The sequence below is a fragment of the Puma concolor genome, chromosome A1 (genome assembly GCF_028749965.1).
Source record: "Puma concolor isolate L17-30 chromosome A1, mPumCon1.1.hap2, whole genome shotgun sequence".
NCBI lineage: Eukaryota > Metazoa > Chordata > Mammalia > Carnivora > Felidae > Puma > Puma concolor.
In genome coordinates, this window is record NC_141667.1 from 127,652,923 (window position 1) to 127,674,219 (window position 21,297).

Sequence of the window (21,297 nt, forward strand, 5' to 3'; positions counted from 1 at the left end):
TTAGTCTAGTGATACAGCTGGGGAACACTGTACTGAAATGCAGCTGATTATACTTTAGGGCAGAGACGATGTGCCAGAGGGGGCTGATTCGTTAGGAGAAGTGGTAGAAAAATGCAGGCTGTTGGTATGCCTTTAACCACTTCTTTTAGCCATCAGCAAGTTCTTATAAGAGGTAAGTTTAGGCTTAACTGAACTCCAAAAGCAGAGAGAGAAAACCACACAGCTTTATTAAAAGAAGGCCTTTTGTGCTCTTGCCCTAAAATCCAAGTTGAATGCAGGGCCAAGAATCTGGAGATGTTCAAGGTCAGAAAGGCTGTGTTGTCCACCCAAGCTACAGTTAGACATGGAAGATGCAGAAGACTGAGAAACAGACAACACTGAGGGGAAAGATGAGCCTGTTGTCACAGGCCTCTTTCTGCCACCTTCTTTTTTTTTTTTTTTTAATTTTTTTTTTCAACGTTTTTATTTATTTTTGGGACAGAGAGAGACAGAGCATGAATGGGGGAGGGGCAGAGAGAGAGGGAGACACAGAATCGGAAACAGGCTCCAGGCTCTGAGCCATCAGCCCAGAGCCCGACGCGGGGCTCGAACTCACGGACCGTGAGATCGTGACCTGGCTGAAGTCGGACGCTTAACCAACTGCGCCACCCAGGCGCCCGAACTGCCACCTTCTTGTAAGTACTCCCTGTTCCCTGGGAAGCTGTATCTAGAATGAAGTATGGGGTCAAGGAGAGGATTATTGTTGCTGCTTTTGCAAATGATCCAACGCTTGAAATAATCCAAGGTGAGGAAGTTAAACTTTATGCCAGGGGAGTGAACATGGCACAGAGGCAGAGAAGACACCTAACTCTGGGTACCTGAGTGCCCACTGAAATTCCTAGAAGCAAAGAGATGAAACTCCTAAGTTTTTAAGGGACTTCTATTGCCAAAGAAAGCCCCGGGTTGTCTGACAATAGCCTACATGCCTAACCCCTAAGCCTTGACCTTGGTATTTGTTACATCAGGAAGTGGATCACAAAAGCTGTGCTTCCCAAAAGGATCACATTTCATCTCCCAGTAAACATGTCAGGGGTGACTATGGAGGAAATTGAACAGGAACATCGTTCCGATAGGAGAATCAATGAATGTCAAGTTGGCTGGCCAAAGAGTCATTCCACTGCCTGGGCAGAAGGTTCTTACCACTTCTGTACAGCAGCAGGATATACTACAGCAGTTCATCTCAAAGCAGAAAGATCTACCTGAATAAGAAAAAGTGAAGGGTGTTACAGTTGTGATATTACAAATAAGAAAAAAAGTTCCAAAGGTGAAAGAAGTTTTCTAAACTTTCAAATGAAAAAATAAAGGTGGCATTAGCATTCTATTATCTCTATAATCATTGAATCACGAAATCATTGTCATATGACTAGATGATTAAAGAAAGAGACAAAATGTAGTAAAATAATTGAGTTAGGCACTTAATAAACATATTCATTATACAATAGTATATTATTTTTATTTTTGCTCTATTTTTTGATACTTGGGGTATATGGCAACCTTTTACATTTCATAATTTCTTATGCTTTTTTCTCATTCTGGGTAAATAGTGCACTGTATGCCTAATTCTGTATTTATAATTTAGTATTTTTCTTAAATAAGGACTCCCAAATTGTGTACGCTCAACCCACAAAGCCCTCCCCGAATCTCTCCCTGATTCTCTCTCACTAGATCATTCAGATCTGAGGGGAAATGCTGTCCATCATCCGGAGATCTTGGAGCTGGGGCTGGACATCCAGCTCAGCTGGATGAGACTGAGCATGTGAGTGAGTTTTTCATGTATGTGTCTAGCTTGCCAAAGTGTATGTGTGAGAAGACAGGTGGGTACATACAATGGGAACCACAAGATTATTGTGGTGAACACCATTGTTTTCTCACTAAGCAGCCATTTCCCCTTCTTTCCTTCCCAACACAATCACAATTTTATTTGGTTATCCACCCTTCTCCTCATAACACACAGTAAACTAACTGGCTCCATCCTATAAGCCTGGGGGTAGATTATGATTAGTTAACAAAGAAGTACATGGCATGTCCTGTGCAGGTGTTATGGCTCAGGAAATTCAGGAGGGGGTACATGTGTGGACTTTGTCCGTCCAAGTGAAGGAAAGGACTAGCATTGCACAATTCAATGGAGATTTCCTGGGAAGCTCGCTTATCCAGCTGTAGCTGACAGCCAACACAGAACCATGAGACAGACCAGCCTTAGAAACAATCTGATGTTGCGAACGGCAGTCCAGATGAATGGAAAAAAACACAACCCCACCATGATATGGTCGACCTTCAACTCCACCAACCCTGAATCCTGCCTTACCGCTTGATCTGTTATGCAAGATCAGTACGTTCCTTTTTTTTTTTTTTAAAGCCAGTTGGCGTTAATATTTGTTGCATTTAAAACCATCTTAATTAATAGAGTGTGTGGCTTCGATTCAATATATCAAGGTTCTTGTCAGTTTGTTTTCTTCAAACCATATCATTCAGGAATTTTACAATTTCGACACAGCACATTTAGCTAAATTATACTTTTTAAAAAAAATTATACTCTATATTTCACTGCTATACCATTTGTGCTGATAAGATTGCTTTTATAACTCATAGCATTGAAAGTACATGCATTTCCCTCCATCTTGATGATACTTGGTGTAGTGTTCCTAGTTAACTTCCCACATCTTTTTCATCTCTGAAGTAGCACATCGATTGTTAATCTTTAATAGTTTTTAGTAGCTAATTAAACTGCTACACACTTTCAGACTTCCTTGAAGGAAAACTACTTATTTCCTTTCTGAAAAAAAAAGGACCAGAAACTCTATTTTTAACTGTTTTTTTTTTTTTTTAAATCTAGAGAACGAAAGTAAGCTTCATCATTGTTTCCGTAAATAGCCTAAAGGTAAGATGGCATGTTATGAGAGATCTAAGCAATTCACCAGGAATCGAAGGATCAATTTCCCTTAAATTGTTTCTGTACAATGCAAGCAGCCAAATTCTGCACGGTTACTGTGCTCCCAAATAATCTGGGACAGATATAGGGTGCTGAAGACTAGACTGGCCACGGAGGTGATGTGAAGGAGGCATGAAAGCAAATCGCTTTCCCAGTAATCACGCTTGAGCCTTTAAGCTTGGATCAGATTCCTCAGGGATTGTGAAATCTAGGCCTCTTACTTGCTAAGCTCGCCAAGAAAGATAGTGTGTTAGTTTCCTCTTTGAAACTGCCAGGGTCCGAAATCCCTTTTCTCAACAGCACCCAATTCGAGGGTTATACCTCCTGTCAGCCAAGAGGCTCTACCTTACGCCTCCTTGAAGTTTCTTCTTTCACTGACATCAATTCTTGTCTCCTTTTGTTCTACCCGACCCCCACCTCAGTAATGGACCAGAAATGATCCCAAAATCCTATGTAAAGCAGGAGGTAAGTAACCCTTCTCTTTATACAAGGCAAAGCTGGAAACCTTACTAGGCTGTTTTCTTTCCTTTTTATAATTTTTAAGTTTATTTATTTATTTTGAGAGAGAAAAAGACAGAAAGAGAGAGAGAGAGAGAGAGCATGCACACAAGCAGGGGAAGGGAAGGGGCGGGGGGACAGAATCCCAAGTAGGCTCCACACTCCATGTTGAGGCCAATGCAGGTCTCCATCTCATAACCATGAGCTCATGGCCTGACTCGAAATCAAGAGTCAGACACTTAACCAACTGAGCTACCCAGGTGCCCCTCTATGTGCACGTTTATGCGCTGCTTTCTTACGATTAACATCTTGGTAAATATTTGTCCTGCATGATAGTCAATATTCTTAATCTGAAAACATTTTCAGAGCTGCATAGGGGGTCTGTCATGAGCATGTATTTATTTAACCCCCTCCCCAAACTTCAGCTATTATAAAGAAATATTGCAATGCATATATATGGGCACAAATCTTTACCTGGCTTTCTGTTTTCCCAACAAAGACTCCAGAAAGAGCAATTGCCATTTCACAAGACCTGGAAGCTCTATAGCATATTGGTTATGGTTGGAGGTTCTGGAGTCACAGATAGAGACTTGAATCTCAGCTTAGCCATTCTTTAATGAAAGACTGTGGGCAAGTACATAAATCCTCCAAGCCTCAGTTTCTTTATCTGCAAATAGATGAAAGAAGTCTGTACCTGACAGGAGTGTTATTAGAATTAAATGAAATGATGCATGTACAAGTAGAGTCTTTTTTTTTTTTTAATTTTTTTTTCAACGTTTTCTATTTATTTTTGGGACAGAGAGAGACAGAGCATGAACGGGGGAGGGGCAGAGAAAGAGGGAGACACAGAATCGGAAACAGGCTCCAGGCTCCGAGCCATCAGCCCAGAGCCCGACGCGGGGCTCGAACTCACGGACCGCGAGATCGTGACCTGGCTGAAGTCGGACGCTTAACCGACTGCGCCACCCAGGCGCCCCATAACCTTCCCAATCTTAACAGAGCCCCAAACTCAGTTGTATTCGTTTTCCTAAAATCACCTTTGTTCCGAAAGGTTGACTACCTTAGGACCATCATGTCAACTTCTACTGTCACCTACACCCTAAGTCACTTACCTGGGCCTCAGTGATATCAAAATGGACGTCAAGCCCACTGCTCCCCTTCACGTTTGCTCTCTTGGACCATTTCTTCCCATTCTGGCGTGGAAGCACATCATTGTCTCGGGTCTTCTCAAAAAGGGACCTCCGTTCTCTGTTGCTGTTGGAACGAAGTGGGAGCAGTCGGTCAAGGTCTTACAGAGGATCCTCAGCTGCATCGCTGTCAATAGGCCTCCTCCCGGGGAACACTCACTTAGCTCAGGTGAACCCAATAGTCCATGGCTGGCCTTCATTCAGATTTACAGGTTCAGAGACCTGATTTTAAGCAGGAGAACTTCCTCACAGGGACAAATTCCTACCACTCCAGCTTTTGTACCCTGAAGTATACTCAGGGCTAATTGTTGAATTTCCAATGAAAAATATCACTCTGCCTGGGTGGCTCAGTGGGTTGAGCATCCGACTTGGGCTCGGGTCATGAACTCATGGAGCGTGGGTTTGGGCCCCATGTTGGGCTCAGTGCTGACAGCTCGGATCGTGGAGCCTGCTTCGGATCTTGTGTCTCCTCTCTCTATTGCTCCCCTGCTTCCACTCTGTTTCTCTCCCTCCCTCCCTCCCTCTCTCTCTTCTCTCTCTCTCTCAAAAATAAAGATTAAATTTTTTTTTTTTTAAATTATCACTCTCCTTGTGACAGCGGAGTCCTGTCTCTCCAACAGAGAGAGACACACAAGAATCCAAATTTAAGTTAGAAGCTGTTTGCACATATAAAATCAACATTAAATGCTCTTGGAACATACTGCCCAGTATGGTACCAACTTAAAATTTCACCGGTTGTCTATCAGTGCCTGTGTTAATACATTCTTGTCTACATTGGTCATCAGTGAAATATTTTCAGTTAATTTGTAGGCAAGCACCCATTCTCATTGTTTCCACTGGCATCAAATGACATTGTGAATGTTCTTTCCATTTTCTGGGGGTATTAACAGTATTATGTCAATCAATGTCACATACAGTTCTAATGGGGGGACGTTAGTCTTTGTGAGGCTCCACAGTAAGACAGCTGGACAGAACTGAACTTTACAGCTTTATGTGAGGGAGAGCTCACTGGACATCCCTAAAGTAGGGAAACTTTTTACCAGGGAAAAATATGAAAACACTCAGATTCCGAATATGACTTTAAAGCACCAGGTTATGACCCTTTCTAAACCACATGCATATCCTATGCATGAAATACTAAAGCCCAGAGCTTTGTTTGGGCCAACTTTGATCCATCCATAAGCACTTTGGTCAGAACAGATGAGTCACTCCTATTAGCTGTTATCATGGAAAAGAGAGATTAGGGTTTGGGAACAGAAAAGAGAGAAGTGGAATGGAGGTTTTTGGTAAAGACTTGGGAGGACAGAAAAAAACTGAAGGAAGCCAACCGAAGCTCAGACCTATGTCCTGATGTCTCCTGGGAAGACAGAGCTGAGTACAAATCTCTAAGAGCATACTGATGGGTATGCTGTGCATCCGGCTCACTCCCTGGCACTGCAACAAGACCAGGGAGATGGGAGTCAAGAAGTCTGAGTCATCTCATCAAAAAGGAATCAGACATTTGGGCTAATAATCAAATAGAAAAAAATGATATGGTGTCTGTGAGGAAGCATAATGAATTTCCAGACACTCTTCTGAAGCTCTAAGGAAGGGTCATATTAAAATTTTTCCATGCCACATAAATTAATTGCATAGTAGTTATTACTGTTAATTTAAAATGTATTAGATGAAGTTGATATTCTTTTTATTGGGTTGGGTTAGATTTATTTCACATTGATGAATGTGGAAGTTTTATAAGGGTGTTCGCAGAGTTTTCTGTGACATTGGTCCTCTTAACTCTTTTTCCTATGGTCTTAAGATCCTCAACCATGCATTTTTTTTTTTTTAACCATGAAAGTTTTTAGACAAGGGTCTCTATAGTGTGAGTGAGGCTGGATTTTCATGGTTTTCTTCTTCCTGGTGTGATTTCATTCCCACAAGTACCAGAGCGTTAGAATCTAGTCATCACAACGCAAGCTTGCATTTCCATTTTTCTCTTAGGAGACTTTGGAGACCATGGGTCCACAGTTGCTTGCAGAAGAGACCCCTTGGGTAGATGGGTGGGGACTTCTTCTTGCCTTCTCATCATCTGACTTGCTCAGTTTCCTCAGTCCATTACTCTCATTTGCCTTCACATTGATTTTCTAGCATCCCTTCCTGCCTCCTCAACACGCAACCCCCACCTTGTCCATAGTCATTCCACTTCTCAGAGTGCTCCAGCACTATTAACTTCTGTCTCACCCATCCCTGCCCTGAGTTAGCCTTCCTGTCTGAATTCTAGCTAGTCCCAAGCCACTGAGCATCACTGGACAAAGTCCCAAAACAAAGGGACGAGTCAACATGGCAGACTGGTTAATTCATGTGCTTAAGCATCAAACTGATTATGGCTTCAATGAAAAAATGAGTGTTTTTAATTATGTGACCTTAGGCGAGTCACTCAGCCTGCCAGAATTCCAGCTCCTCATCAGATATAATAAAACAGATATAATAAAAGCACCTACTTAGAATATTAAGCCAGGTGTCGGGCATACAGTTGGCATTCAATAAACACCAACTGTTGTTACAGCTACATGATGATGGTAATGAACCAGATACTCTGCTAGACACTGCACTATGTCACTTAACCTTCGCGGCAACTCTTTGAAGGTGGTGGTGCCGCCATTTTAGAGATGAGGCAGATGAGGCTCCCAGGGTAATTGAAGAATAACTATCAAGCAGTGCTGCTGGTTCACAACTGCGGGCTCCAAAGCCTTTTTTCTTTCTCCCAAAGCACACTGTGCTCTCAGTGTCCATTGTAAAAGGAAATAGAAAGGTTTTTCTTAAGCCACCGTTTTCTGAGTTAAATACCAGGGACTGTGCTGCCTGCTTTCTTTGCAGCATTTCATTTCAATCCTCACTACACCTCTCTAACTAACGATGCAGCTATTAATTATGTATATAACTTTAGAAAACCTATTCACAAGCTCAATGAGAGCTTTCTGCACAAAGAAAAATCACTTTTCCTGTCCAACACGGGCAAAGTTCTAGTGGCTGTTGGTGCCACTCGACCCTTCTACATGCCTAACCGGTGCTGGCCGCCAGATGCTGCAATTCCTACTTCCTTCTCCCCTCCCCCACCCGCCGCCGCCCCCCCCCCCCCACCCCGGCTCTACTACTGGCTTATTTTGTGCTGTTTTCCCATCCCCCTTACGTTGGGGCACTTTGAATAACTGCCACACAGATGCCAATGTTTCAGTGGTAAGACTGCAATTAGAGGGAAATTAACAAGTATGTCAATAGTGATGCATAATGGAAGGATTACTGATGTTTTCCAGTTAGATATTGTATTTTGTTTCATTGTGGGATTCAAATTAACTCATCAATATTGGATGGCATATGATAAATAGCTCTTCTAAATAAAGAATAGAGATTCTTCCTAAGCGCCAAAGAGATGAGATTTATGTACCTGCTTGGGAACACCTGCCCTGGGGCTTTGTGCAGGACCGGGCCTGACTCAGGGCAAGTCGTCAGCACGGCAGTGAGGCTGCTCTCCTGAGTTCACAACTGCTCTAATATAATTCAGGTGGGGTCCTAGTGGAACAGTTAGCTGGGGTACTGACAGGGGGACAAAAGTCCATTTGCACGAGGAACTGAAGGTCCTTCTGCAAAAACCCTCATCCAGAGGGAAAGTGGAGCCAGGCTCCACGAGCTTCACCCAGTGATCAAGCTCTGTCACTGGAGTGGGGTGTTGCACTGACACTTAATGTCCTGAGTCTGGCCTCGTCCTCACACATTCACGTCTGGGTTTTAAAGAGAGAGGACTTGGGGTGCCTGGGTGGCGCAGTCGGTTAAGCGTCCGACTTCAGCCAGGTCAGGATCTCGCGGTCTGTGAGTTCGAGCCCCGCGTCAGGCTCTGGGCTGATGGCTCAGAGCCTGGGGCCTGTTTCCGATTCTGTGTCTCCCTCTCTCTCTGCCCCTCCCCCATTCATGCTCTGTCTCTCTCTGTCCCAAAAATAAATAAAAACGTTGAAAAAAAATTAAAAAAAAAAGATAGAGAGGACACTGTCAGCAAATAGTGAAAGCACTATATTGCTAAAATAAAACAAAAACAAAACCCAAAGTGGGTAGCTTTTTTGAGACAAGTTACCACCCTAGGACAGTGCAGAGATGCTCCCCCTGTCAACCCAGACTACCACATCTCTGGCACCTCAAGAGTTCATGGTGCTGATGGTCCCATGCGAGTTGGTGAAAGTGGCAGCAGTGGATGATGGAAAATGACTGTGTTTAATGGAAAAGTAGAGGCAAACCCGGCAGGAGATGGCAGAGAGGTCTGGACGAGGCAGTAGCATTCAGTGGGCTGGTGGTACCCAGTCAAAAGGGACAATGGTTTGTGTCAGTTACCTACAGTGGCTGACTGAACTTGCCAGAGTACACATGTGAGGCCCCCCATGGTACTCCCAGGAATAGTGCAGGGACTTTATAGGAAGTTGCAGCAAAGGAAGAAAGAGCCTGGGAAAGTTAGCTTATTGTTGTAACCATGGCGATCCAGCGAGGTCTGGCTCTCAGGTTGCAGGGAACTACAGCACAGAATAGTACTAATTATAGGGGCACTTGGGTGGCTCAGTTGCTTAGGCGTCCGACTTCAGCTCAGGGCATGATCTCACAGTCTGTGAGTTCAAGCCCCGTGTCAGGTTCTGTGCTGACAGCTTAGAGCCTGGAGCCTGCTTCACATTCTGTGTCTCCCTCTCTCTCTGCCCCTCCCCTGCTTGCACTCTTCCCCTCTCTCTCTCTCTCAAAAATAAAGTTTAAAAAAATTTAAAAATTTTAAAAAGAGAATAGTATTAATTATAAAAGTGTGTACCACAAAATGTATCAAAGGCCTAAATATAAGACCTGAAACTAAAGTTCTTAGGAGAAAGCGCAGGAGAAAAATTCACAGTACCAGATTTGGCAAAGATTTCTTGGCTATGACACCAAGAACATAGGCAATAAGAATAAAAATAAACTGGACTAGATCAAAATTAAAAACTTACTGTGCATCAAAAAACACAATTACCAGAGTAAAAAGGCAACCTATTAAGTGAGAAAAAAATATTTGCAAATCATGTAGCTAATAAGGGGGTTAGTATCTAGAATATATAAAGAACCCCTACAACTCTGCAACAACAACAACAACAACAAAATAACCAATTTTTTTTTAAATGGGCAAAGGGTTCGAATAGACATTTCTCCAAAGATATTTAGGCCAACCAGCATACGCAAAGATGCTCAACATTACTAATCATCAGGGAAATACACACTGAAATCAAATGAGATATCACTTCACACCCATTAGGATGGATATTGCAAAAAAAAGAAAAGAAAAGAAAAGAAAAGAAAAGAAAAGAAAAGAAAAGAAAAGAAAAGAAAAGAAACGAAACAGATAATACCAAGTGTTGGCTAGGAAGTGAAGAAATTGGACCCTTGGGCACTGTTGTGGTGAATGTAAATTGGTACAGCAGCCACTATGAAAAGCAGTATGGCAGCTCCTCAGAAAATTAAAAATAGAATTACCATATGAGATGCGCCTGGGTGGCTCAGCTGGTTGAGTGTCCGACTTCCGCTCAGGTCACAATCTCACAGATCGTGGGTTTGAGGTCTGTTAGTGCAGAGCCTGCTTCAAATTCTGTCTCCTTCTCTCCCTGCCCCTCTTCCCAGGTCTCTCAAAGATAAGTAAATAAAATTTAAAGAAAAAAAAAAAAGACTTACCATATACCCAGCAATTCCACCTCTGGGTATATGCCACAAAGAATTGAAAGGAGGGCGTTGAAGACATATCTGCTCAGCCATGCTCACAGCAGCACTATTTACAATCGCCAAAAGATGGAAGTAACCCAAGCGTCCATCAGCAAATGAATATACAAACAAAACGCGATGATCTCACCTTTGTGAGCTTGGGCCTCACATCAGCCTCTGTGCCAAGAGTGCACAGCCTGCTTAGATTCCCTCTCTCTCTCTCCCTCTCTCTGCCCCTCCTCCACTTTCTCTCTCTCTCTCAAAATAAAAAAAATACATAAACAAAATGTGATGCATATACACAGTTGAATATTCAGCCTTAAGAAGGAAGAAAATTCTGGCACAGACTACAATATGGATAAACCTTGAGGGAATTACATGAAGTGAAATAAATCACGAAAGGACAAATACTGTAGGATTCCAATTATGGGAGGTATCTAGAGTAGTCAAATTCACAAGGACAGAAAGTAGAATGATGATTGCCAGGGGCTGGGGGGAGGGGGAAAGGGGGGGTTGTATAGTTTCAGTTTGGGAAGATGGAAGAGTTTTGGGGATTGGTTGTACAACAGTGTGAATAGATCCAACAAAACTGAAGTGTAAACTTAGGGAGATGGTAAGTGACGCAGCGTGTATTTTAGCACAATGTTTAAAAATGTTTATTTCGGAGAGAGAGAAAGTGCACATGGACATATGTGAGCGAATGAGGGGCAGAGAAAGAGAGGGAGAGAGAGATTCCCAAGCAGGCTCTACGCTGTCAGCACAGAGCCCGATGTGGGATGGACTTGAACCCACAAACCGTGAGATCATGACCTGAGCTGAAATCAAGAGTTGGATGCTTAACCGACTGAGCCACCGAGGTGCCCCACATTTAAGCACAATTTAAAACAAAATGTGTGCCAACCTGAGGGCAGTATTTGGAAACTAAGCTTTTCTCAATGTCATCTGAGGGATGGCCAGGGTGGTGGAACATCGGTTCCTTCCCTCACCCTACCCAAACTGTTCATGAATGCCTAGCTTTAGAGCAGCGCTTCTCAACGGGGAGAGACTGACCATGTTTGGAGACATTTTTGATTCATGACTAGGGTGACACTGCTGGCATCTATGGGCAAGAGACCAGGGATGCTTCTAGACACCCTACAGTGCTCAGGACAGTCTCCCAGAATGAAGAATCAGACAGATTTCAGACAGATTTTCATGTACCCCCAGAAAGATGTCTCCAAAGCGTCATCTATCTCGTTTTGTCCTCAGCGAAGATGCTCCAGATCAGCCATCATCTTTCACTAATCTTCTGAGAGCTGAAGCCTGCGAAGAATAAAAGGAGAGAGCTGTTATCGCTGCAGGCATGCGGTGATTCTGTCCTGGCTCTGGGTGACAATTTTATCCACACGTTCCAGGTTGCTTAGTCACACACTCAGCTACATTGCACGGATGTGGCCTGTCCCTGTGTGAAATCCTCTCACTAACCTCTCTGTGAGCTAGAGAGGCTTCAGGGGCTCGCCTCTGAACGACTGTCCAGAAGGAAGCTGGGTTGAAGTATCTGACTGTGTGATTCACAATGGGAAGTATTAGTGTAACAACGACAAATGCCGTTGACCCGAGTGTGCAAATTCTCAAAACCAGACGATTCAAACAGGCAACCAGTTAAATTCCTGCTCTTTGGTGGCTCCTGTTTAGGTGGACACGAGGGGCCGTGTCGGCATGAGGATAAACCGTTTCTCCAACGTGGCAGAACGCAAGGATAGGATGCCTCTTTCCTTTTTCCCATCATAAGGTAATTATAAGTGCAGTAGTTTATGCTAATTCTAAAATTACTTATCTCTAAACTGGTGAGGCTGGAAAGGTGAATTGTGGCAACCCCTAATTGTTACAGACAAAGCACAGAGGCCCAGAGAGGGGAAATGATTTGCCTAAAGGTAAGTGAGCTCGTAAGTCAGGGAGGGCTTTCTACCCTGGAGGGTGGCGGGCCACGGCATCTGACGCCTGGATTCTCATGCTGTTTCACTCACCGTCAGAGCCTGAGCAAGTCAGGATTAAATGACAGAGAACAGATACAGTGTGTGTCACATTTAAGTGGCCAGTGTGTGATTTAATACTATTTGAACTCCCCAAAGTCAACTATAAGCCCCAATAACGTTAGAGGCAGCCCTTTCTCCTTTGTGACATCATTCACTGCTGTGCACGTAAGCTGTTTCCAACATTTTATGCCAACTGCAAACACCCAACATGTTTTAATTGCCTCCTATTCATTCTATCGGTGAGGGAGGGATTCCTGCCTTGGGGTTACAGGGATGGCCTATCACAGAACATCTGACACTGGACAGATCAAGATCTACTAGTCATGCATACAGCCTGGGGAAAGAGGCCACAACATGACATATAGGGCCACAGGGGGGCTGCGTTCAGGAAAAGAGTGGACAGGCAGGGCTGTGGGAGTAGGCTTTGTAGCATCGAGAAGAAGCGGTGCCCCTTGGCCTCAAGGGAGGATGTGAATGACTTGGTTGAATGATTCTGCGGACTGGCAAGGACCTGAAACCCTCTACTCAGGGATATAAGCAAGGACTGCATCTGGTGCCCTGGATAAGGAGGGTTATTAGGCCAGGGAACCTTATCCGCAGGAGCAGGGTGGGGAGGGAAGTGTGTGGGAAGGCCAGCAGAGGCCCTCTTGATTTAACCAGATGTCAAGGCAGCACATAACACTGAGCCTTACTCGAGCCTCATACCACGTAGCAAAGCTGAAAGAATTTTATAGTGAAAAACTACACAACCACCACCCAAATTCTAGCAGTGACACTCTACTTGTTATATTACATATTCACCCATCTCTCCATCCCTCTTTCCATCAATTTATCTTATGTTTTATGTTTCAGAGTAAACTGCAAACAAAAGCATACTTCCTTCTAGATATTTCAGCATGAAAATCACTGAGTTGAATATCTGCATAGTTGTTTCTTTTGATGAGCATCTTGCAAACGATGAAATGCACAAGTTTTAAGTGCCCACTGTGAGTTTTGACAAGTGCATACACCTGAGTAACCAAAACCCCTATTGAGATATAGAATATTATTACCATCATCCCAGAAAGTTCTGTCATGGCCCCTCCCAGTTGATGCTTGCCTTCAGCTCCCTCAGAGGAAACCACTTTTCTGATCTAAGTTAGTTTTGTCTGTTCTCGAATTTCATATGAATTGCACACAACCTGACAATGTGTCCTCTTCATGGGAGTCTCCTTTCCCTCAACATACGTTTTCTGGGTTCGTCCCTGGTATGTTCCTTTTTATTGCTAGGTGGTAGTATTTCATTGCAGAAATACACTGTGAATATGTACTTTTTCATACATTCTTCTACTGAAGGACACTTAAGCTGCTACGTACGTTTAAATACAAGTCTTTCTATGGACATGTTTTCATTCCTCTTGGATAAGGCTTAAGATCACAGGGTAGAGGATATGAAACAGAAGGCCGTTTTCAAAGTGGTGGTTGTACAATGTATGTCTCCACCAACAATGTATGAAAATTCCTATTGTGCCAAATCTTCATTAATGTTTGGTGTTGTCTGTCTTTTTGTAACTCATTCTTGAGTTGAGTTTGGAAACTGAGAAGGTGTGTGTGCAAGAATGGAGGACTCCGGGGACCGTACAGAATTTTTGTAGAGCGTGGCCCCAAGCCTGTCGATTGTCATCAGACATTTTCCTGGCTGAGTCCAGGGCAGCATCGATCCCCTGTTCTTTGACATTTAAGAGCTGTGATGTCCCTGAAACCTGGCAAAGGTACTTGAGATATGACCCAAAGCTGCAGTGTTGGAGGCCACACCTATGCTGTTTGACACTTCGTGAAGGGTACTTTCTGCATGAGCTAACGACGTGCTGAGGCCTCGGGCCATGTCCGCTGGGGAGCCTGCGAACCTTCAGGGTTCACACACAGACAGCCTCTTGGCTCCCTTCAGTGGGACTGAGTCAACAAAAAGCTGGCTCACACTACCAACCTGTGGCCATTAGCAAAGCAGGTGAAAATGGATCTGGCCCTCCTCTACCTTCCCATCCCTGAGGAACCGAGCAGCTGAGAGTGTGGAGGGGACACTGTAGATGCATCGGCAGAAGAAAAAGTGCCCAGAGCTCTACATTCTGTTAAAAGAAAACATTGGCGCTGAAAGAAACAAAGCAGGAAGAAAAAGAAAACAAGCACGTAGAGGTAGGGAATGGCGGTGTCTCTCAGCTCTGATCCGCTGCTAAGCTGACAATGCTCCCTGAGGAAGGGGCAAGGAGGGGAGAAAAGTGCAGCCACAGGTCCTCCCCCAAGTGACCCCAGGACTAAGATGGGCAGCAGTGAGGAATAAGCTGTGGTACACGCGATCATGGAACAAACGGGATAGGGCACATGGCAAAGATAAACATTGAGGCCGGAAGTAACCGGCAGGAGGAATTTGCCCTTGTCCTTCACGGAGGGGAAACATCACTTGGTTTTGACAGGCAGGGCCGATTCCGAAGGCAGGAGACAGGAGAGCAAAAGCCGTGGTCAGAGAGTGGTCCTGTGTGGTCAGTCATCCAGGGGGTGGGAGCAGAGGCACTCTGGGAACTTGAAGGCCAAGGTTAAGACCTTCAGTTTAATTCATTCTGCAATGAGGAGCCGTGAAAAATCAGGGAAGTGGTGTCCTGAAGGCTATGGCTTGGAAAGATGAGTCAGATTTCAAGGTAGGGCCTGATTAGCAGGAGATAGCTGAGGTCGTCACACCAGTGGGGAGGCAGTTAGAGAAGTCTACTGCAGCGAACCAGGTCAAAGGAGGTCAGGGCCCGAGCTGAGATGTCAGCAGAGCTGGAAAAAAGGAGATGGATGGGAGAGACGCAGAGGGTAAATACACTCCTGTGTTTGTTCACCACCAAAGAGCACAAGCAGGCGGCACGTCCCCAAGGACGAGAATGCTCCAAGTCAGTGTGGAAACCAAGGACCTGCCACCCTGCTGTGTCCCAGAGGCCGGCCTGGAAGAGTGGGCAACACGATAACTCGGCCAACCTCCACCCCGGCCGCCTCGTTCCTCCAGACGCAGAAAACACAAGTGCTGATGTGCAGTGGACGCACCTGCTGTTCCCTCACCCCCAGGGTCCAAGCAAGAGGAGGGAAAGGTCGATGGGAGGGGTGAGGGCGCTGTGTGCCATCCCCCCTCACGTTCTCTCTGGTGACTTCACTTCCACTGGTGCTTCTCCAATGTGTCCTCCTCCTAAAGACCCACAATGGTCATGTAACCCCCCCTTGTGTCCCCCGCCACCAGGCCCTCACTCAAACTGCCCTAAGGCTTCCCGTGGGTCTCAGGATAAAATTCCAAATCCCCCTCACCCTTCCACTTCTCCTAGTATCCTTCCTGTCCCTGCCCACTGCCTCCAGTCATGCTAATTCCCTTGAGCAAAGTGCTAAGCATTCCCCTATAATGCCCCCTACCTGGAAATACCCTTCACCCCCTCCCCCAGCCACATCCCACTCACCTCTTGGGCCCAGGGTGGCTGCCCTGCCCCTCACTCACCATCCAGTGTCAGCAAGATTCCCTCTATTACTTTCTCTCATAGCACCATTTCCCCCCTTTCCCGGCACTTATCGCAACTCGTAGTTATATAATTATTTGATTTTTAAACATTAAACGTCCATCCTCATTAGCTGGTGAACTCCATAAGGCAGAGGCCATGCCTGCCTTGCTCACTGCTGGCCCCAGGCCTTGTAGAGGCTGGGGCAGGTGCCCAGGGGCATGAACACGTTAGTAGAATGGATGTGTGAGTGAATCCTGAGCTCTGGCGTTCCATGGCCATCTCTCCAAGTGCAGCAGCCCGGGAAACACTGCTCACTGGAACCCGACTGCACGTCAGGCTCTTTTCTGGAAAGGAGGTTAGCCCTCCTGGAGGGTGCAGATGGTCACTTTCCTGGGAGTGGCTGAGTCTTCTCACAAGCCCTCGTGCGTGCTTACTCCAATGCGATTTTACCTGTGAATGTGAAAACTATGAGCGCTAAACATCTCCCTGGCCCTGCTAGGGAGGGGAACGGCTTCCCGGAAGCACCAGCAGGTGTAAAACAGAGATAAGTAAGTGGGTTTTTATCTTTACTGGCGTTGCACAGGAGCTGTGTGGATCCTACAATTCTAGTTAGCACGGACTTCGGAAGAGAAAAGCACTATTTTAAGGAGAGCCCTTCATATTACAATGGCATTTACAAAGTGACAGCTTCAACAGCTGTAGGAGTAGTATAAATAGTCTGAGACACAGCACTGCGCTATGACACCCCAACACATGCCCTTCAAGGGCCCAGTGGAGAAGGACATGCCAAAAATAGGGATCTGGCAGCTACTGGCACGTGTGTGATGCTGTGTTATGGAACTGTGACATACCTCAGCTTCCCCTTGAGGAGTGGGTCCAAGCTGGTACATATTTCGCATGTTTGCTTGCGTCATCAACACCCGGAAACAAAATCAGGTTAGACGGAGTGAAATCGTCCTTGCCAGTTGAATCAGCTGATGCTCAGGTTTATCAGAGCAGGGGTTCTCGGCGATGCTGCACATTAGAATTACCTGCGGAGTTTTCATAAACCCTGGTGCCCACAACACAGCCCGTAACGACACCCTCAGAATCTCCGGGATGAGGCTCGGATATGATCGTGTTTTAAACCTCCCCAGGTGATTGCAATGGGAAGCCAAGTTTGAGAAGCCCAGCGTAAGGGTTTTTGAGATTTGGAGAAATGGCCCGAACTAGTCAGGTATTTCTTGACTCCAAACATAAATCAAGGCCGCATTGCCAGTACTGAGTTGATTATATAAAAGGAGAAAAAGGAAAACTGATGCTGGCTGAACGCTTGAGAGGCAGAGACAGGGTAGGAGTTAAGAGCACTTACTCTAAGTTCTTAACATCAACTCCTGGTTTTATTACTTCCCAGCTGTGTGACCTTTGGCAACTTGCTTAAAACCTCTGTGCTCTATTTCTGTCTTTTTTCAAAGCATAAGTGCAGCCCACAAATATTTCTATATTTACCTGCCTCGTGGACAACGGAAGGTCAGGGGCTGGGAAGAAGCCTTCCCAGGAAGGCAAAGAGTCCTCATGGGCCCAAGTGCATGAGGAGAAAGATCAGGCCACACGGACGAGGAGTCCAAGTACTTTCATGGGAACTACATGAGAAATCAGAGACATGGGGTCTTGTGCCTGAATTGAGGTTCTGACAGGACTAGAATTATTGCCTGCACTGAATGCCTTACATGCATGGGGGCCGAGACAAAACAAAGCAGGCAGAGCTATAAAATAGGATTTCAGGGGCGCCTGGGTGGCTCAGTTGGTTAAGTGTCCGACTTCAGCTCAGGTCATGATCTCACGGTTCGTGGGTTCAAGCCCCACATCAGGCTCTGTGCCGAGAGCTCGGAGCCTGGAGCCTGCTTCGGATTCTGTGTCTCCTTCTCTCTCTGCCCCTCCCCCACTCACGCTCTGTCTCCCTCTGTCTCAAAAATAAATAAACATTAATTTAAAAAAAAATAGGGTTTCATTCTGAAATGCATCCAATTTACAAATGCTATGTATACATATAAGCTTGGCACATACAAGGTTCTCTCTTTCCTCCCTGTCTCTCGGAATCGTTCTTTTTACGACACATAAGCTGAGTCTACATTCTAGAGTCTGAGTTATTTGAACCAAGAACATCCTTACCTTCTCATCACCTAGCTCAGCAAGGCAGAGACTCTACTTCTACTTCTGACTGCCACCCCAAGAACACAGGGCTCCCTCCCCACCCAGCTCCTAGTCAGGGGGTATGGCAAGGCTTCAGCTACCTTGCTTAAGCTAAGTCCCAGTTGAATGAGGTCGACAGGTGGGGGCTCCCTTCTTCCACCCAGTCCCCATGTGTGGAAAGGAGGCTCTCCTCCCCTGAGCATAGAGAATACTGATCTCATCACTGTTGACTGGCTCATGAGGTGGTGCCTCCATGGCAGGAGAGGCAGGCTGAGGGGACCCCAGGCTGCTAACAGCAACACACACACACACACACACACACACACACACACACAGTGAATACTCAACTCCTAGAGTAAGAGTGTCACTTAGAGTGCAGCCTGTCATCGTCTCCACCTCCAGCTCTAGAGCCCCAGCTGAGACAGTTCCGCCTGAGGTGGGAAGCAGACCATCAAACAGGGAGCTCATAAGCTCTTTGCAAAGGAACTGACTTCATTTGCAACAGAGAGCTGAGAAGTTCAAAGGGGCCCTCAAGACAGAGGAGGTTGTGATGGAAATCGGCTGGGGGGAGATTGGTGGATTTAGTGAAGATACAGCCCAGGCTTTAGGTTGGCTGGTTTATAGTAGACACTCAGGGAATAAAAGAGCTGGGAGGAGCACCCCTGGGGTCGGAAGAAATATTAAATATTTCAGTTACCTGCGGTCAACGATAGTCAGGGAGCAGAGGCCCTCCTTCTGAGGCATCCGTGGAAGAGCAATACTAGCCTAATGCTTTGTCACAATGTCTGTGTCATTCCCCTCATTTATCTCACCACAAAGGCATTTTTCATGTCATGTCACCAACACAAGAAGGGTGAATACAGTACGAGGAGTTATTCTGAGAGAGGTTGAGAGAGAGAAACCACATTCCCATAATGTATTACAGTATATTGTTAATTGTTCTATTTTATTATTATTGTTGCTAATCCTAACTGTGCCCGATTCATAAGCTAAACTTTATCATAGGTATGTATATAGGAAAAAAGATAGTATATATGGGGTTGCATACTGGTCATTTTCATGTGTCTATTGGGGGTCTTGGAATGTATCCCTTGTGGATAAGGTGGAGGGGGGGTACTGTCCCAACCTCAGAAACCACTCCACAATTTGAAAGGATTAAATACAAGCAATTTATGTGCAGGGCATTGTTTAAAGTAATAAAGCGTTCAATGGAATATACACCTGCATGTGATCAGGCAAAGAGAGAAAGGGAGGCCTACGGATACCACTGTTACCCCCAGGTGACCACGGGCATACCCAAAGCTGTGCGTTCCTGTGGAGTAACATCAGAGGCTTCATTAACACTGTGTTGTGTGTGTTGGGAGGGGGATAAATGTAACTACAATAATCCAGACAGTCACTACAATATCAACAAGCCAATAACAACAACAAGCTGCAGAGGAGGGAGACTAGCTTCCAGAGTTGCTACACTGAAAAACAAGAGGAGACAGCAAAAACTGCCTGTGAAAGATGAGATGTCAGACTTAGCAGCAAAAGACTTCAGAATAACCCTTCTAAATATGTTCATGGAACTGAAAGCATAATTAAAGAAGTAAAGCAAGATGTGATAACAATGCTCTATCAAATAGAGAATGTCGATAAAGAGACATAAATTACAAAAAAAAAAAAAAAAGAGAGAGAGAGAGAGAGAACCAAGTGGAAATTCTGGAGTTGAAAAGTACACCAACAGAAATTAAAAAAAAAAAAAAAAAATCATTCGAGGTTGCAATAGTAAACTTTACCTGGCAGAGGAAAGAATTAGTGAACTTGAAGATACATCAATAGAGATTATGCAAGCCAAAGAACCAAGTGAAAAAAGTTGGGGGAAAGTAGACACAGCCTCAGAGAAACACGAGGGATACCATCAAATGCATCAACTGAGTATAAACAGAGTATCAGAGGGAAGGAGACAAAGGAGTAGGGAGAATATTCCAAAAATTAATGGCAGAAAGTTCCCATATGTATTGAAAAACAACCTGCACATCCAAGAAGCTCAATCAACTCCAGGTATAATAAAAACAGAGATCCACAAACAGACACATCATAGTAAAATTTCTGAAAATCAGAGACAAGGAGAAAGTCCCGAAAACAGCCAAGAGAAAAATGACGTCACTTACAAGAGGATCCCAATAAGACATATAGTTGACTTACCACTCCAGTAGAAACAATGGAGGCCAGAAGACAGCAGGATAGTATTCAAAATTCTCAATTAAAAAATCATCAGCCAAGAACGCTATATCCAGCCAAGTTATCTTTCAAAAATGGAGGGGACAAGCACTGAGTAATGTATAGAATTGTTGAATCATTATATATAACACTGAAACTATTATAACACTGGACATTAATTATACTTGAGTTAAAAAATGGTATTTGGGGCGCCTGGGTGGCTCAGTCGGTTTAAGTGGCCGACTTCGGTTCAGGTCATGATCTCGTGGTCGGTGAGTTTCAGCCCCGCATCGGGCTCTGCGCTGACAGCTTGGAGCCTGGAGCCTGTTTCGGATTCTGTGTCTCCCTCTCTCTGTGCTCCTCCCCTGCTTTCTCTCTGTCTCTCTCTCTCAAAAATAAATAAACATTAAAAAAATAAAAAATAAAAAAAACCCATGTATATAATGTAATGTTGGGTTTATAACATACCACAATGTAATGTGTGTGTACTATTCTTGCCAGTAATGGCACAAAGGAGGTAAGTGGGAGCAAAACTGTATTTGGATAAGGAAACCACTACAGATGGCAAAGCAACAACTATAACAAAGTATTTTTGTGTTTGTAACATTAGTAGATACACTATGTGTAACGCTATACCACAAAAAGGAGGTAAAGGGAATAGAGCTTTATAGGAATGACATTTCAATATAACACTGTAATTATGCTAGTACACATTTGAAGCAGGCTCTCCTAGGTTGATGTAGATAATAAACCCCAGAGCAACCACAGAAAACATAACTGAAAGAAGACAGGTGAAAAAACATTAAAGAAATAAAAATGACATTTTTAATTTACAAAGTGGGAGTGGAAAGACCTTAAAAGTTGGAAAAAGGTAGGGAATAACTTTAGGTTTTAGGGAGTTTGTTTAGACAGAAGGAAGGTGGTGGGTCTTCTCTGAACACGGCTGAGTTTCTTGGCAAGAAAGCAGGATTCTGAGGACCAAGGTATTTTCAAACTTCCTCTGAACACTACTCTTTTTTTTT

The 21,297-nt window shown here is 44.6% G+C and overlaps 1 long non-coding RNA gene across 1 annotated transcript; it reads right to left on the minus strand.

The window, feature by feature from the left end:
• Positions 1-206: 206 nt before the first annotated feature.
• LOC112861267 (uncharacterized) lies at positions 207-18,837 on the minus strand. Its single transcript, XR_003223637.2, has 5 exons — positions 18,768-18,837; positions 11,587-11,688; positions 4,579-4,720; positions 1,180-1,238; positions 207-706 (listed from the first exon to the last, which is right to left on the minus strand). It is a non-coding gene; the product is annotated as an uncharacterized LOC112861267 (long non-coding RNA).
• Between the last annotated feature and the right edge of the window lie 2,460 nt (positions 18,838-21,297).